Source organism: Balaenoptera musculus, chromosome 20 (genome assembly GCF_009873245.2).
Source record: "Balaenoptera musculus isolate JJ_BM4_2016_0621 chromosome 20, mBalMus1.pri.v3, whole genome shotgun sequence".
Taxonomy (NCBI): Eukaryota; Metazoa; Chordata; class Mammalia; order Artiodactyla; family Balaenopteridae; genus Balaenoptera; species Balaenoptera musculus.
Window position 1 is genome coordinate 25,507,957 of NC_045804.1, and position 13,281 is coordinate 25,521,237.

At 45.4% G+C, this 13,281-nt stretch overlaps 1 protein-coding gene across 3 annotated transcripts in view; it reads right to left on the minus strand.

The window, feature by feature from the left end:
• The window catches only part of IGF2BP1 (insulin like growth factor 2 mRNA binding protein 1), a 39,393-nt gene that overhangs the window by 23,704 nt on the left and 2,408 nt on the right, over positions 1-13,281 (minus strand). The gene's annotated exons all lie outside the window — the stretch shown is intronic.

A 13,281-nucleotide genomic window follows, 5' to 3' on the forward strand; every position in this document is an offset into this window, starting at 1 on the left:
GCATGGAGACAAACAGGAGAAGTGACCTGGTGTAAGCAGTGCAACCCTGTTGGTCCAGGCAGCGATGGTGTGGATAAGAAATTAACCACTGGGGACACTGCTCACCTGCCTTCTCTGGCTGGCAATGGGAAGCACTTCCAGGATCTTCTTGGCGGGGGGGGGGGGGGGGGGGTGTTAATTCGCTCCGACAGAGGGAAAGGTGGAGGGGGGCTAGAAAGACCATTTCCTGCCCCAGCCTCACTAGAGACGTTGGTTTAGCTCACCCCCCAGGGGAGATGTCAGCATCTCTCCAGAAAGCTTAAGAGCCAAAAAGGTCTGGCGCTCTGGGGCCCAGAGACCTGACTGACGGTGGAGCTGACACCCAGAGGAAAGCCCTATGGGGCATGCCTCGGAAATGGAGCAAGGGGGAGAGGCTCTCTCCTCAGGAGGGACCGGCAAGCTTGGAAGCACAGCTCCAGGCTAGGATTTTGAGGCAGAGAAGCAAAGAAAAGGATACTAGACCAGACTCAAGAGAAATCAGTTTTCTGCAACTCACAATTTGCACTGAGAAAGACCCTAGTGGAGTCTGGGTACTTCTTGGAATTGTTAGTGTTCCTGCTAAAGGATAAGAATGCATGCCAGCATACGTTGAAAAATACTAATTCACCCTACTAGTGGAAAGGTGCTCTGGTGTGTCCCTTAACAACCTCAAGGAATCCTTGTCTCCTCTCCACAGCTGCCAACACAGACCTGTTGGTGGCCGAAAACTTCAGGAAGCTGCTGTTTGTTTCTTTCCAGTGTGTAGATCTTCATCAGAACAACTCTCTTCTGACATGGACACCTATCCTGAGTTCTGCCCTGGCTTGTGCGGGAGCAAAATGCCCTCTCTGTAGAGGTCTTTCTCCCCAGCCCCAGACTCTTCCAGGGCGTCACGACAGCACCATTCGAGACGGTTCTCATCCATCCTGGGGGGAGCAGGGGCAAGGTCTCTAACAGCCCAAGGGACGGCGAACACGGCCTTTCAGGAGGCCGGCGGAAAGCAGGCGCGGGCAGGGCAATTGAGAAAGAGGTGCCGGGGAAGGGCGGCAGCAGCTGAGAGTGGGGGAGGGCTGGCAGCAGCTGGGGGGGAGGAGGGGAGTCCTCATGAACGGGCAATTGAGAAGGGCCGAGCAGCTGAGCGGCCGGGCTGGCGTCGCCGGGCCTGTGCCCCACGTGGGCCGGCCCCTTCCCCCAGCCCCTCTCACCTCACCCAGGGGAAGCTGAGCGCTCGGCCCCGCACCCCGGCCGCTGGGTGGGCCGAGTCGGCAGAGCACAAGGAGCGGGACAGAGGATGTCCCCGGGGGTCCCCTCTGCTGGGGGGCCCGGCGGTCTAGAACGTTCTGCCGCCAGAACCCCCTCGGCGTCCCGACTCTCCCCAGCCGGTCCCACCCGGCCCAGGGGGCCCTGGGCTACGCGCGCAGGGCCCGGAGGGGGAGGGGACACGCGCCGGGGGCTGCCGGGTGGGGGTGGGGACCAGGACTTTGCCCTTTGTCTCTCTCTCTCTCCAGAGCCACCGGCCGAAACCCGACCCCATCAGTGAGCCAGGCAGCCAGCGAGGGCCAGGCTCCCCCTCCGGGGTCCTTTAGTAAATCCAGACCCGACCTCCCCGTGGTCAGGGCTGTGACTGAGGTGGTCCTGTGGGGGAGGGGGCTTCCCGCCTGCGAACAGGCCTGCAAGCATTTAAGTGGGAACCGGCTGGGGGTAGGGGGCTGGGAAGGGGCTGGAAGTGGGGCCGCAGAAGCAGAAGGGGAGAAAATGGCCCGGGAGGCGGCATTCCTTGGAGACCTCGGCTGGGCTGTGGGAGGAGGCAGGACCCGGGCGGGAGGCCTCCCACTGCGAAGGCAGGAACTGAGGCCTGGGAGTGGGGTGGGCTGGGGGCGCGGAACCAAGAGGCCTTCCGGGCCTCGAAAAAAAGACCCCCCCCTCCCAGGGCGTTCTGGGAGCGGCTACAGAAAATTTATAATCGAAGAGTCACACCTCCATGCAGAGTAGGGTATTTGTCTGGGGATGCGAATGACCTTCTTTTGTCTGCCCTCTTGGGGTGTCATCAATTAATGGTAGTCTTATTAATAACTCACGTTTACACAGTACTTTAGGGTTTACAATCCACACTCTCCTATGAGCCTAGAACACAGGTTGATTTGAGCCTCTAAACCACAGAAGATTGAGAATATTTTTATTTCCATTTTGCAATTCAAAAAGCAGCTCAGAGAGGTTAAGTGCCTAGTCCCAAGTTGACACTAGCCAGCCACTGTCACCACACCACGAAGCCGGCTCCTGCTCGTCAGGAGCTGGGTCCTCGCTCCTCAAAACATGTATGAGCTATGAATTATGATTCTGCAGGCTTGTAACAAAGGTCAACTCTTTGTCCCTTCCTGCTAGGAGGAGGGCGGATGGGAGGGGAAGCCACTCGATCCCTGCGCCCTTCCCCCCAACCTCTCATTTTCCCCAGGTTTGAACCCAAACAAAAGGAAAGGGGAAGGGAAAAAAAAAAAAATTAGCCCAAAGCGCCAGCCCTGGCACCTATAGGAATGCCAAAGGATGGAGGCTCTTAGAACTCAAAATAGCTACCCAGCTTATTTAGCGGGGTTCATGGAGATGGGGAGGCTTCATATGAGGACACGAGGCCCAGGAAGATACTGACCCCAGATCCCACGGTGTGCACACATCTGGCAGAAGGGCAAACTGAGGTTGACGCCTGAATCCTAAACCACTCAAGTCCTTCTCCACTTCATTCAACCCCCTTTCCGTGGTTTTTCATTAAAAGCAGAATTCCCATTTCCCATGATAGCTGCCCAGACAAGGGGAGAATGTTCTTAGTTTTCTTCAGCCACTCAAGATTGCCTGAAAATCTCAATGGTGAGAGGAAAAATAATGCAAGGCAAGTATGAAGCACCTACGGAGGAAGGAGGCTCAGAGCAGGGAGAAGTTAATGTTGGGCATGTTTTTATTTGCTAACCTTATGCTCTCCCCCCCAAAACATTCAACTTCTCTGAATATTAGAGGATCAGCTATTCCCACCTTCTAAGAGAGCTCAGCCTTGAAGGTAGAAAGGCCTGGGTTTGAAACCCAGCACCAGTATTCAAGGTATGACCTTGGCTAAGTTACCATAACCACTCAGAGTTCCAGCTTCTTCTTCTGTGGAATGAAGAATAATGCCTGCAGGGTTCTTAGGACTCAATGAAGGAACAGTGCCTAGCTCTGAGTAGATAGTCAATAAATGCTCCCTATTATTTTTTTTAAAGCATTTTTTAAAAAATTTATTTATTTATTTATTTATTTATTTATTTATTTATTTATTTATTTATTTATTTATTTATTTATGGCTGCGTTGGGTCTTTGTTGCTGCACATGGGCTTTCTCTAGTTGCGGTGCATGAGCTCCTCATTGCGGTGGCTTCTCTTGTTGCAGAGCACGGGCTCTAGGCGCAAGGGCTTCAGTAGTTGCCGCACGCGGGCTCAGTAGTTGTGGCTCGCGGGCTCTAGAGTGCAGGCTCAGTAGTTGTGGCCCACGGGCCTAGCTGCTCCACAGCACGTGGGATCTTCCCGGACCAGGGCTCGAACCCGTGTCCCCTGCATTGGCAGGCGGATTCTTAACCACTGCGCCACCAGGGAAGCCCTGTGCTCCCTATTATTGCAGAAGGAACTCGTCTTTTGACCCACAGCACGTCACACAGAGCTCTAGAGAAAAGAAGATGCTCAATAAGGGAAATTACGGACATCTGCCATACTTACCTGGGGGCCTCTCCCCACTAGGATGCCATCCCTCTCTTCCAGAAGAGTTGTCTTCCCACAAACATCTCCGTGCCTGTCCACAGTGCTCTCCTGAATCCACTCCTATTTTTTCTGCCTGTCCTCCAAAAACACAGCTTAAGCTCACTCAAAGCCTACGTCCTGTTAGTTTCTGAGCTTGTGTGCCTCTCATTGCATGCAGTCTCTTAGCCTCTGCTGTCCCACAGCTTTTCCTGGATCTAAAGTGAAAACACTGGAGGGCAGGAATTTTATCTTGCACCTCTTTTGTGCAGCTCCTTCTCCCTATGTCTCCCTTCCCTGCCCTGAAAAAGACCCAATAATGCTAAATAAAAACCCAATAAATAATCAAATGTATAATTCAGGAGAAGGGTCAGGCAAAGACCCCCATTTTATACAGAATGAGGAGGTGACCACCATGTAAGAATCAAAATTGGTGATGCTTTAAATATGGCCAGAGGGAGGCGGGAATGGGGTGTTACTGTCTACTGGGTACAGTTTCAGTCTTGCAAGATGAAAAGAGTTCTAGAGATGAACGGAGAGGATGGTTGCACACCACTGTGAATGTTCTTAATACACCCGACCTGTACACTTAAAAATGGTAAATTTTGTATTATGTATATTTTACTACGTAAAATTATTTTAATTATTTCATATTAATTTTAATTAATATAAAAATGAAATTTAATTTAAAATTTAATTTTTTTTTTTTTGGCTGTGCCATGCAGCTTAGCAAAAAAAAAAAAGGATAGAGGTGGAAACCTAAAAGCTCCTGGAGAAAAATGATCTGATAAATTGTATTTCTTTGCTGTCTCCACTCTAAAGACCAAGGTCTTTTGTTTGTTCTTCATTATATTTCTATAACCTGGCAGAGGGCATGTCAGTAGCAGACTCTGGGGCTTCCCTGGTGGCGCAGTCGTTAAGAATCTGCCTGCCAATACAGGGGACAGAGGTTCGAGCCCTGGTCAGGGAAGATCCCACATGCCGCAGAGCAACTAAGCCCGTGCGCCACAACTACTGAGCCCACGTGCCACAAGTACTGAAGCCCTCGCGCCTAGAGCCCGTACTCCGCAACAAGAGAAGCCACCGCAATGAGAAGCCGGGGCACCACAACAAAGAGTAGCCCCCGCTCGCCGCGACTAGAGAAAGCCCGCCCGCAGCAACGAAGACCCAACACAGCCAAAAATAAATAAATAAATACATTTATTAAAAATAAATAGTAGACTCTGAATAGATAAAAATAAGTGGGTGCATGCATACATGTGTGAATGAATGCATGATTAGCAGTACCAAGCTTTGGAGCAATATGCAAGCTATCAGATGTCTATAACATGTTAAATATTTTCTTACATGATTCAGTTGTAAATATATATTTTTAAAATTAACACCCCACTCCATCTCCAAAAAATGGCTAATGACTGACTGGCAAGAGCCCCACACACCCAGGCTGAAGTGGCTGACCATGTGATGTTCTGAAGAGGAGAACAAAGGAACGTGGGCCTAGACAGGCATCATTCCTCTTCTAGTTAGAAGTTTAGGGAATTCGCTGGCGGTCCAGTGGTTAGAACTCTGCACTTCCAATGCAGGGGGCAGGGGTTCAATCCCTGGTCGGGGAACTAAGCTTCCCCATGCCGTGAGGCATGCCTCCCCTCCCCCACAAAAAAAAAAAAAAAAAAAGAAGTTTAAAGGAAACTACTCAAGATGGTCAGGGGCAAGGGTGGGAAAGTGAAAGAAAGATGATCTGAGAGATCTGTGAGGTTATGAGGTTCGTGAAGATCATTTTATTCCACCTCTTGCCTCCCACAGCTTATTCTGGACAGATATCACTCCACTCTATTCTAAAAAGTCAGCAGAAGCGGCTTTGAATCAAATGGTAATAAACATTGGGAGGAAACCTCTCTATATAAAATAACTTCAGTCAGCTAGATTTTCCCTTCGACATTAAATAAAAGGTTGCTGGAGTGGACACTCTAGAAAATAAGTGAAGAGATTATTCTTCTGAACCCTGCCGTCTCCGCAGCCAACATCCTATTTACATCTCGTCCTCGCTCAGAACACACTGGCTGCAGCCACCAACAGCCACGTCTGTGAAGGATCATCTTTGCCCTTTAATTTAGGGTTCTGTCTCCAAATCCTGCCAAAGCAACTGCTCTCTATTACAGTTGGACTTCTCCTCCCAAGCAACTTAGAGACCTGGAGGAGGAAGTAGCATAAATACGTCTAACTCTGAATAGATAGCCTCAACAAGCTTACTCCACCCAACAGGCCCACTCTACTTCCTCTCTCCCCTGATTTTCTCCTCCTCAGAGTACCTAAGGGAAAGGTGACAAGTCCCAAGCAATCCCAAATGCCACTCCAGAAAAGAGGCAACACACATCATTCCGCATAAACTAATTGTAAAACCCTTTATAGTAACTGAATAAAGTCACAAGCCTGTTAAATGGCCTAAAACCACATCCGGATTGGAAGCCCTTCTCCCCACCCCACTAAGAGAAGATTCAACCTTCATTCCCTGGACTGAGATGTGGAAAGGGGCTATAAAGTCTGTGGGTTTGTGAGTTTGTACCTTTTGGGCAGGGAGGGCTGAAAAAAGGAAGTGGACATCAAGGTGGGTCCTGAGCACACCTCTGGGGACTGTTTCCAGACCAGGGAGAGAAACTGAGACCACTGTGGCTTTGCCATCTAAGAGGGCACGGGAAGGGGAGCCACGTATGCAGTCACTTCCTCCGCAGCCAAGGGTCCCCAACTCCTGAATGCCTACTTTGTTAGCTTAAGCAAGAACAGAACTTCAAGACAAACATGCCCATCTCCTACCAGATAGGGGAAGCTGCCCATTTCTTCCTCCTCAGACCCCCAAAAGGACTTACACAGTCCCCTTCATCCTGAATTCTTACAACACCTCATCTGCAGAATTAGGATAGTTCTCCTCTCATCAAAGTCCCTACCCTACATGCACTTTTGACAGGAGCACCGAAGTGTGAAATTTCAGCGAGGAACCTGGCCCAGGTTGAGGGCATCAACATTGCAATGTATGCTCCATTCTCCTAAGAGGATGGTTAAGAGACAGTGGTAGGGTCCACATCTAGGGGCTCTTGAGGGTTGCCCTGATGAGCTTCATCTCCCTCTCCCAAAAGGTGGCCTTTCCTTTCAGCACACAGGTTATCTAAAGCATCTTGCACACAAATCCCCCTCAATATGCCTATCCATCATTGTTCCACATAAAATACACGCCATATTCACAGAAGTGTACTTGAACACCGTACCTGTTGCCTTAGATATATGGCCAAGCTGTTACACACAGTCCAAAGACAGGAGGCACAGGTCCACATGGGAAACAAAGAAAAATAATAGCTAATGTGTAACAGCACCAGCTTACAGTTACGGCAATGACGGCTCAAGGAGGTTAAGTAACTCTTCCAGTTTCCCAGTCATTGCCTGACTCCAAAACTCTTGTTTTTGAGCACTGAGCTCTCCTGGAGAGACCTTTCCTCCACACTCCTGTAGGACTGAGTGAGGGACCTAGGGTAGGTCATGAGACTGACCTAATAATAGAGCTTCCTCCCTCCTTGAGCCTCAAGAATTCTGAAAATGATTCCTGTCCTCCCTGCTCCTGTTGCCAAAGAACTCAGACTCCACAACCAACCTTTACACAAAACAATTTTTTTTAATTTCTAAATTCTCTGATTTCTCCTCTTAAAGATTCTAACTATATCCAATCAACTAAACTATCCAATCAAACTTAACTTAGACTTAACATTTTCCATTTCAAGTGGCCAAAACATCTGGATGAAGGACTAATTTTTTAACTGAAACTAACTCAAAATGAATAAAAATTGAAGCCTTCCTTAACCCACTTTTCCTAAGGAAATGTTGAAAGGATTGACTAGAATCCACAAAACAGATACATTGGAGAGGGAAAGAGAAAATGAAGAGAGATCCTCCACTTCTCCTGTCTCCTCTCTAACAGATCTTTTCTCCACAACCCTCCCCCTAAACTATGGCCAAAATTCCCACCCATCCTGATGGGTCACTTATACGCCTTTAGCCACCAAAATGCCACTTATCTAATAATCAGACTTGTCCTAGGGGTGTTGAAAATATCTGGACAATCCAGTCAAAAATTATTTTACTCATCCAGCTGCTTGCTCTGTATTTCATACAAAAGCAGTTCACTGGTGGGCTCGCCATGCTCTCTGCTCTCTGCCACACGACCAGAACATCAAATCCTGGAAGCCTGGACTTCTGCACTAGGACTGCATTTCTGGTGGTGTTTGTTCTGTATACAGTTACATTTCAGTGTTTCGCAATCAGGTTTTCTCCAACTATATTAAAATGATGAGGTCCAGACCTACTTTTCTCCTGTGATTTACCCATAATCAACACACGTTTTATTTCAGCAGTCTGCGTTTAGGGTGAAAGCTTGTTCCAGCCTGTTGTTCCTTCATTCCATGACTATTTATTGCAAACCTACTGGCTGCAAAGGAGAAGGAGGTCTTACAAAGCTGGCTCTGCTTGTTCAATACTAGGATGACCCCTTGGACCCACTAAAAAGTACAGAGCCCCCTTTAAACAAACTCAAGTTCTTCTACTAGAATGCAGTTAACAAACTGGGGACTGGACATCTCCCTGCTGGCGATGCGCCCTTGAAACGGTTTGTGTTGTCACAGGCGCTCTCCTGGTTGATCATTTTCTAGCTAAATCAAACTTTTATCAATAACCAAAAAGCATACATTTTGATTCCACGTTTTTTGAGAAGAGACCTTTTCTTTTTTGTTTTGACAGACATTTAAAAAGGTGTGGACTGGGCACAGGTGGAAATGGTATTATGCAAATTTGACATTAACATGGAGTCAAACACTGGCTGAGACCCTGAGAAAGATCTTCAAAGCCTCGCCAGTGGCCAACTGGAAGACCCATTGTCAATCTTTTACAACATAAATAAAACCCATCATAGAACCTCTGGTTACTATTACTCCCTTTGTTATTGTTTCAGTCAGCCTTTGGGACATGAGGACACACAGTCCATCTACTGAAGATTACAGATTATGCGACGCTGTTAACTCTCCAAGGTTCTATGCCCCATGGCCAAGGGGCCTCAGCTCCTGGGAGAGGGCAACAGCTAACATGCACTTCCATTTTCTCTCCACCTCTCCCCTCTTACTTTCCCCTGACCTGCTTTTTTCCTCCCTCCCCTGACTCTTCACTCCACAATCACCCTCCAGCCTTTAGCTCTTGCCTTAGAATGTAAAGGTCTTGAGACAGCGCGGGCGCTGGAAGGTCTGCACCGCGGGGCCTGGGACCTCTCCCAGTGGGGAAGGCTAGGGAAGCCGCGGGGAGGTTTGGGATCTGGGGGCTCCCAGAACGAAGGAGAGGCTGTGGGCCGGCGCGCCGCAGCCAGGGGTCTCGGGACCCTGGGAAAGGAAGCCCTCGTCGCAGACCCAGGCCTGCGGATGTTCCCGGGCAGGGGCTGGTTCAAAGGCAGGCGAGGGCCCCTGCGCGGAGCGGGCAGAGATTGCGAGGCCGGGGCTGGGCTTGGTCTGCGGCGGGCGGGGAAGGGCAGCGGGGCCGGCGCGGGCTCTCCAGGAAGCGCCTCCAGCGCCGCCGCGACTTTCTCTGTTTTTTGAAAAAGCGAAGGGAAGGCAGGCAACTCCGAAAGCAAAAATCGCCTTGCCCTGGGCTGAATCTACCACCCGTCTTCTAAACCTGGTGTCTGCGACCCCCTCTCCCGTGGGTCGCTGTGCGCCTCCAGCCGCTCCTCTTTAAAAGGGAAGCGGGCAATCCACCCCAACCCCCATCTCCCTCTCCCTCTCCCTCTCCCTCTCTCTCTCTCTCTCTCTCCCCCCCACCCTCCCTCTGTCTCTCTCTCTCTCTCTCCCTCTCTCTCTCTTTTTTTTCCCCCGTCTGGAATTTCCAACCCAGGACTAACTCGTCTGATTTTTCCAGTCTCCCCTGCTGCTTTTTCCCTCCTCCTCTTTTCTCTCCCAAACACTCCCATCCCAAAATCTAAGCTGCACTTTCTGGAAGGCATTAGCCACATTTTAAGAATCTTTTAAGAGGATGGGGAGCGAACAAGACTGAATTTAAATTCTAACAGCTGGCAAAATGTCTGTTCTTCAAACGCCTTTGCTTCATACATTTATTCTAATAACAACATCACCAACACTACCACCCCCCCCACACACGACAATCAACACAGGTACAACCAATACATATTTCTTCAACACAAAAACCCTTACTTAGACTTCTACAAATAGCACTTAGGTCTCCCTCTTTTCACTTAACTAAAATTTTAATGTTTTGAAATTTTCTACTCACTAGCCAATCTCAATGGTATCTTTGTCAACTGGATGTTACACATTATAGAATAAATAAGCTCAAAAAATAAGCCTTAAAAGTACCCAAACACATAAAATATGATTCAAGTGACATATATTAAGGTAATTTTAAAAGATTAGAAGCTCTGGACCTGTGAATCAAGATTCTTCCAATGGTAATGTCATGTATTTTGTCTCTAAAACATAATTACAAGAAAGAATGTTTTGCTCTTGTTCCAGCAAAATCTATGCCATTAAAACTTCACATTTGAAACAGTTAACTATACTTTGAATAAATTAGTGATGGGAATTACAGTTCTTCCCCCTCTTTACTCAAAAGTTCTCCATCTGGGAAACCACTGGAGTAAAATTTCATCTTTCTACTTTGGGTTAGAAAATAAAGTGTTCTGGAAACCTACAACTCTTCCAAAGGATAGTCATATACCACTGTCTTTAGGAAAGTCACCTTGAAATACTGAGCACTAAATAACAAGTTAAAGATTTCTCTAGCAGTGAAAAAAACTTAATTTATGAATTTGTAAACATTATTTTCTAGGTGAAAATTAAAATGGAGAAAGTGAATTGATTTCCACCTTTCCTCCAAACAGCGCAGAAAAATTAAGAATCAACTTATTTAAAACTCAAAAACTTGATATTAGTAAGAAAAACTTTTTGCTAAAAGTGTCACAAACCATTTCTACTTTGAACTTACTAGTTGAATATCTGGTCAGACGTATCTTTCAACCATAACCACTAAGGCAAAAGTGCCTGCAAGTACTCCCACCCTAGTACTTGTCCTCCTTTATAGTTGTTTTTTAAAGACATTCCCTTGTTTCTTAACAACCCCCATACTTAATTTTCAGCCCATAAGAACAATTTTCCTTAAAGGCAAACCCATTTCTGAAGGCAAAATTTTTGTCTGTTTTTAAAACATTTAGTGATCCAATTATTTCTTCAGAGTCTCCGCAAATCACTTAAAAATACTTTTGCCACTTACAAGACATCCCTTTGCAGAGATTTCTAAAGCAACTAACTTTAGAAAATTAAACCATAAAATCAGAATTAAGTTTGAATACTTTCTCTTCTGAGAGTTCTCACACTTATAGGGCTAGGAGACCAATTTCTGTGTGCTTTTTGATAGTTAGAAATTTAAGGGAAAGTGTTATTAGCCCACCTCATTTTAAGTCAGAGAAAACAACCATTAATCTGCCTAAGGAAATCAAAGTCTTTAACTTGAACACATTTCACCTAGAGAAATGCAGTACATCTCTTCACTTTTTTTCTTAACAGCAACAACTTTTATTTTGATGACACCAGTGGACAGGAGGTATGCTATCTTTAGGCCACATTCCTCTAGAAAAAGGCACACACAGTGGCAAATGAAACAAAAATTTAATTCCCTTTTAAGGAATTTTCTCCCCAAATACCCAAGCCTCACTAACATGATACCCCTTTACCTTAACTACTCAAGTGTCTCAAATTAAAACAAACAAACAAAAAAACACATACAAATCCTTTCCACAACTGTCTTTAAAATGCTTTTGGTTTTCCTCCTTTGTCCTAATACTTGACAGTGAATATATACAAATTCTCAACAATAAGCTGAAACTCTTGACCAAAATTCCAACACTGACTAAGAGAGTATTTGGGAAGGTGATCTCAGAGAAATTTAACACCGCCCATTTTAAAAATTCAACTTAATGTTTTCAGTTTTTCAACTTAATGTTCAGTCTCTTGAGTTCTTAAAAAGGAATAAATTATATTTAGCAAATAGAGACAAGGTTAAAACAAAATATATTAATACTTCAAAATCAGTTACTCAGAGTTAATAACTGCTAAAAAATATTGTAGCTTTTTCTCGATAACCCCCCTCTTAAAAAAAAAAAAAAAAAAGGAACATTTAGGTTGCCAGGTTTTTACGAATCTCTTAGAAATGTTTAAAAAGTCATAATTCATTTGGAACTGAGCACATCAAGAAGAGTTCTCTATTTTAAATAGTGAAAACAATATATATACACACACACAAAATATATATATGCACCATTGTTCATTTTGCTTAAAATATATTAGTCATAGTTAATTAACTAGTTCCTGTTCTATACATCCATGAGACTGAAAAAGCCAGGAACAAACCAACTGAAGAAATACTTTCAGACAGACTAAAAACACATACCACAACATGCTTCCTCAAAGAACACAAAATGATAGAGCAAACTGACTTCATGAAAACAAACTTTCTTTTTTTAAAAAATCCTAAAACTTCAAAAATTGATTCACTCTAGAAAAATGAAGTGCCTTACCACCACTCAGAGAAAAGAATAAAACACAACTGACTCAATGTTTGTGCTCAAAAATTATTTCAGGAAGGGGGAGAGAATACACAAAAGATTGAATATGGGTGTGGAAGGGAAGATTCTGTACCCACTCCTCACAAACCCCACCCCTTCCCAACTGAAAGGAGCCCTCAGTAATACATTTTGGAGGGAACAAGGAGGAGCCTAAAAATGGCTTTAAAGCAAGTAGATGGCTTAGGGGAAAAGATCCATAAACACTGAGCACCATGAAAATTAAAATATAAATGTTGTGGGTTCCATTTCATCACATTTTGCTATTTTCTTGCTTATCACTTCATTCCCTTTAAAATTTAAACCATCCTTTAGAGCAAAAGAAAAAAATTCCACATATTTCAGAATTCCAGTTATTCTGGTTATTGTTCATCAACATGTTTCAAACACTCAGCTTTCAGTTCAAATATCCCCTATCTTCTCAGTAGATCTACTGATGTCAGTGTACATAGTTCTCTCATTCCCATCTCCAGGAAATGCTTCCAAATAATAAATAAGACTTTTTCCCTTTCTTCTGATTTTATTGCCTCTTTACTCCTAACTCTAATTGCCTTTCCAATAACAGAGTATTTCAAGCACTTGAGGTTAAATCACAAGCTCTATAAACATAGTTACAAGCCATATTGATCATCTATAGAAACAATAGTTCCAAGTTACTTAAATATCTCAAGCTAAACCACTGAAAGATTTTTCTCACATTAAACTTTCTAGACTCTCTTAACTGCCTTCAGAAAAACAGAGCCACCCACCTCCACCTTCCCACCCAGAAAAGGCCAGGAACTATTCTAAAATGCAGCAAGTTTCCAGTTGAAATGAGGGGAGAAAGCGAGGAGAAGATCAAAGATTTACTGGGGG